Consider the following 6,000-nt stretch of genomic DNA (forward strand, 5'->3'; position numbering starts at 1 on the left):
GATTTTGGCTCAAGTCATGATCTCATGGGTCATGAGATCAAGCCCCATGTCAATTTCATGGGTCATGAGATAGAGCCTTGTGTCAGGCTCTACTCTGACAGTGTGGAGCCTGCTTAGGATTCTTTCTCTCTCCCTCTCTCTCTGTCCCTCCCTGTTCACTCTTTCTCTTAAAGTAAATAAGCAAACATTACAAAAAGAAAAAAGAAAGAAAGAAAAAGAAATTAGGATTTTAAGTGCATCAGGTTCTTTCTTGCTTTCTTAGGTTTTGAGGGGACCATTTGAGTTTTCGTATACATTAACCTGTGAATAATCTTCTGAAATTCTTTTTTTGTTTTTTAAAGTAAACTGTATGACCAACATGGGGCTTGAACTCATGACCCTGAGATCAAGAGTTGCATGCTCTGGGGACTCAGCCAGCCAGGCACCCCAGAATATCCAGAACTCTACTCTGGAGCTTGTTCTCCTGAAAAGCAATATATCCTTTTTTATAAATATTCAATCTAATTTAAATGCAAACTGGGGAATTTTACCTCACCCTTTTAGTTTTGTACATGCTTTAGTATTGTCCCTTGTTCCCAAAGCTAACCTTAATGGGTTTGCTCATCTATTAAAGTCTAGCAAAGATTTCTGCATCTGAACTCTCTTTTGGGAAACTAGATATCTTTTACTCAATGTTTTATGGAGTTTTGCTGGCTTGCACAAATACTGGGAAGTTGCTTATGCTTAAATGAGAGAACTAATTTTTCTGAATGTGCTTTAGAGGTATGGATTATGTCCTCTATAAGCTTAAGGCACAATATGTATACACAGTGGTTATATGATATTAAAGCATCCACCATAAGAAGGAATAAAGTGATTAGAAAATGATTAACACTGTTAGGACATACTAGAATTCAGGAATTATTGTTTTATCTGTTTCTATATTCCCTGTATACAAAAGTCTTCATGGTTGATGTTAGTATGTGCTCATTTACTTTTTTTCTTTTAAGTTTATTTATTTTGAAAGAGAACACGTGTGCACACAAGTGGGAAGGGGCAGAAAGAGAGGGGGAGAGAGAGAATCCCAGCAATGCAGAGCCTGGAGCAGAGCTCACCCTCACCAACAGGTCATGACCTGGGCTGAAATCAAGAGTCAGATGCTTAATCAACTGAGCCACCCAGGAGCCCCTGTGTTCATTTATTTTTTAATTAAGTAAATAAAAATAAAAGGTTTTTTAAGGAACAAACCAGAAAATACTTCAACAATTAACTTCTGGATTAAGTTATATGTATGTACATGTTGTCTGTGTTTCTCCCTCCCTCCCTCCCTCTCTCCTTTCTTTCTTTCTTTCTTTCTTTCTTTCTTTCTTTCTTTCTTTCTTTCTTTCTTTCTTTTTCTTTGTTTCTTCTTTTTAAGATTTTATTTTTAAGTAATCTCTACACCCAATGTGGGGTTTGAACTTACAACTTTGAGATCAAGAGTCACATCCTCTATCGACTGAGCCAGCCAGACACCCTTATTACTTTATTTTTAATATTAATTTTTTTGAAAGAAATATTGAATAGGTGGGGTGCCTGGCTGGCTTAGTCAGTAGAACATGTGACTCTTAATCTCAGAGTCATGAGTTTGGGTCCCATGTTGGGCATAGGGAATTACTTAAAAAATGAAAATACTGAACAGCTAAATAAAATTTTAGCATAATGTTTTCTTTTTTTCTCCCCAAATGTATCTTATCTAAATAATCTGACATTTTCTGATATTCTAGAGCCATAACACATTTCCACATCACATACGACATTTCCCGTCTCTCACTGTAAGGCCTTGCAAGATTAAATAAGGTAGTGACATGTGTTTTAGCATATGGTAGTTGGCAATGGTGGGTAAAATAGCTAATCTTGGTCTCATTAGAAATGACGGATTTGTTGATATTAGACACATTTTTAACTGTTGTGTACCTCAAAGTCAGCACAAAAAATGCCTTTGAGATGATTCTGTCATTACCATTTATGATGGTAATAACCACATTTTAAGAGATCTGTCCTGTATATTTTTGAAACTCATTTAATTTTCAGTTTCATGCTATACCTATGGATTACTTGAAACATGACGAGTGATTACAAGCTGAGCTGTGGCTCTGGTTAAAGGCCTACGCGCATGGGTAGTTTCATTTGTTACAACTGAATGCTCTTATTTTCATTAGCTATTTGACATTTTTATTCCAAGAGTTGCTGATTTTAGTTCTCAGGTTATCAGTTATCAAACTTTGTTCTTTTTGTTCATGAGTCCTCACATGACTCATGACTCAATGTAAAATAAACACTTGGCAAATTAAAAAAAAAAACACAATGGTTTATTTGATAAATGATCAAAGCTTGGAAATTAAAAAGAAATTAAATACATTAACATTTTAAAAATTAGATTTCCATTAGTAAGCTTGGCGATATTAGTATAATCTAATAATACTTATTGTGCATCCTCCAATCTGACAAACACTCATTTTAGACAGACGTTAAAATAGAATGTGTTCTTATGTTCAGGTAACCCAGTTTTCAGTGATGTCTTGTTCAGATTATACTTATCATCACGCTTTCAAAAAAGAAATAAATCTTCACAGTTCTTCCATACAAGTCAAACAAATGAATGTGAATATTTTACCACCCAGTTCATTATTTGATATATTCCTTTAAGACATGATCCCAAAGCACAGTACTCAGAAGTACTTAATAAATTTACAAGTCAATTTACTGCTAGTATCTAGAAACTTTAAACAAGCTTCATTAAATTACTGAGGAAAAAGGTAAAGTCTATTGACCTACATTCCCAGACGTTTTGCCACTCATTTAAGAGACACTAAAACAATGATATGAGATTTATTTAACTATTCTCTCCTGCCACCATCATAACACTGATAATAAGAAAGATAATACTGATAAGACAGTCTTACAGTTTTTTGTTTGTTTGTTTTTTACAAAAAGTCATAGCTTTTACAAAAGTCTTGGCTCTTGGAAAAATTTCAGGACCTGATTCTTAGGATTCAGTAGAAGAGAAAGAAAACGCTTCTTGTCCTCCTCCTCCCTGTATTCCTTGATACTCACACGTACACCTGATTTTCAAGGTTTGGTTGATAGTGGGTTGATTTCTTTAGATGTGGCTTCCAACTCAATAGATCAAACAACAGAGGGTCCATTTCCTAATTGAGGCTTATTTAACTGTGACATAGGGTAATGACAAGTTCCACAAGACTAGGCCCAGAGGAGTCTTCACACACTACTTGGTTGTCCACATCACTTTATTCTGGCACATGAGCCTGGCAGACGTCTTCCCTGTGAGTCTCACTTTGTTTGCATTTGCGCTTCTGCTCCTTCATAGGACAAAGAGGTTTCGGTGGATTACAAGTTAAAGACATGGTGCATGCCGCCATTAGCTTTGCTTTTATCCAATGAAGGGTCTCATTGAATGCCTCAGAAAACAGAATCAAAAAGGTATTTTGACTACACTCATGTTTCATACCCACTATGTAGAAAGTACCATTTTTGTCAGTGTGGCCAAAGTAAGATATCTGTTAAAACAAGCCCATCACCAGGAACTGCAAATAGAATGCCTTGGAGATTTATTCAAAACACAAGGCACTGGCATCTCTGAAAAAGTATCTTCAGCAATAGGTCAATAAGGTACAGAAGGAGGGAGGAAAGAACATTTCAGGTGGAGTGAATTGTAAGCAGAAGGTCAACACAGTGTGGGGAGTATCTAAAGAGAGATGCTCATTGGGGCCAAGACTGGAAGTGTGCGAGCATGTTCTGAGATGAGGGTGGAGATGACCTGGCTGACTGAGTTGAGGGATTTGGGCTTTATCATAAACATAATGGAAAGATAGAGTTTAAGGTGTGTCTGTTATGGGATGGAGGCTGTTGGAGGAAGGATGGGAGGACTGGACGTGGGGTGAGTGCTGACAAGTTTTTGAACAGATGTCTCTAGCTGGATGGTGGAGAACAAATAGAATGAGAGCCAGTACAGCTGGGGGCTTCTTCAGTTGTCTTGATGAGGAATGATTGTAGCTGGGACTCTGGTGGTGGTGCTAGAGGGAAGGGAAGTGATGGATTAGATCTTTAAGGTTCTTTGTAGTTTCAAAAGTTTACCAAAAGACTAAGGAGAGTAATTTGGTGAGTAGTGGAAAAAAATGCTAAAGGAAAAGTAGAAATAATTATGATTTGGGGGGGAGGATGTGGAAGGAAGTTCTGGTTATTAATATGAAGTTTCTTATCTCTAATGCACAGGGGTAAAATGATATAATTTGTTTTAGGAAACCTGGAAAAAAGAACTATCCAACTCAAACCAGTTTATATCCAACATATTACACTGAGAAATTAAGATTAATGGAGTCTTTCTTTGTAGACAGTTTTACGTTCCTTATATGATTAGGCCAAGGAAGATAAATTTTGGTATTTATAGCAATAGGTTTAATTGGAATACTTCATCAAAATTACAGATTTTTTTTTCTGAATTCTTTGCTTACAACATGATGCAGAGATACAACTGGTGAAATCACTCCTATTTGACCCATAGCGTTAATGAAAATTCAAAGTTGAGAAGCTTGTATAATTTGGTCTACAGGCTACTGACATGTGTTCACCATATGGTCTAAGTTGTTTACGGTTACGTTATTTAAACCACAGCAAAAATAGTAGCAACAACAAAGTACTTGTGCATTTGCTTTTTTTTTCCCCTAAGTGCAAAGGAATTTTTCTCTTGATAGAAAGCATTTGCTCTGGCTGACAAGTCTTAATCAGTTTTTGGTCATCACTTGGTTCAGACCTTGTGCCTAAAAAGTACTTGGGAGTTTCCTACAGGGAACTGATTCCAGGACTTGGACCCTGAGGGGCACAAGGAAGCATGTTCTATTTCTTTCCAGAAAATTCCAAGGTCATCCTATCTTTTTCAAACTTTTACTTAAAATGTACCTGTTTAAAATGTAAGCTTTTTGTTATTCTCCTTTTAAAAAAAAATTTTAATGTTTATTTATTTTTGAGAGAGAGAGAGAGAGAGAGAGTAGGGGAGGGACAGAGAAAGAGGCAGACACAAAATCCAAAGCAGGATCCAGGCTTGAGCTGTCAGCGTAGAGCCTGATGTGGGGCTCAAACCCACAAACTGTGAGATCATGACCCGAGATGAGGTTGGATGCTTAACCGACTGAGCCTCCCAGGCACCCCATATTCTTCCTTTTTTAAAAAATGTTAAAATATACATGATTTCATCCTCCTCTCTCCTCCTCCCCATTCATTGCAGAAAATCACACTCATGCTTCTGGTCAGAGGACCTGTAAGACAATGGCAGAACAATTTTTAGTTCTTTGTTCAAAAGATGTTAGTTGGTCTTTCACAGTTGCCACAGTTACTCTGCAGTCAGAGCTCCCCTGCTTTGTCTGTGACCCTAAGAAGTAATTTTGTTTTTAATTTTAACTCCAGCCTAGTTAACAGACATTGTTATATTAGTTTCAGGTGTACAATGTAGTGATTCAATACTTCCACACATCACCCAGTGCTCATCGTGACAAGTGCACTCTTTAATACCCATCACCTACTTTACACATCCTTCCACCCACTTCCCCTCTGCTAACCATCAGTTTGTTCTCTACAGTTAAGAGTCTGCTTCTTGGATGGCCTCTCTTTATTATCTTTTTCCCATTTGCTCATTTGTTTTGTTTCTTAAATTCCACATATGAATGAAATCATATGGTATTTGTCTTTCTCTGACTGACTTATTTCACTTAGCATACTCTATAGCTCCTTCCATGTATTGCAAATGGCAAGATTTCATATATGTATATCACATCTTCTTTATCTAGTCATTAATTGGTGGACACTGGGCTGCTTCCATAATTTGACTTTTGTAAATAATGCTACAAGAAACATAAGGTTGCATGTACCCCTTCAAAGCTGTATATCTCTATCCTTTGGGTAAATATGTAGTAGTGCTGGATTGTAGGGTAGTTCTATTTTTAACTTAAACATTTTTTTTTAATG

Source organism: Puma concolor, chromosome B1 (genome assembly GCF_028749965.1).
Source record: "Puma concolor isolate L17-30 chromosome B1, mPumCon1.1.hap2, whole genome shotgun sequence".
Taxonomy (NCBI): Eukaryota; Metazoa; Chordata; class Mammalia; order Carnivora; family Felidae; genus Puma; species Puma concolor.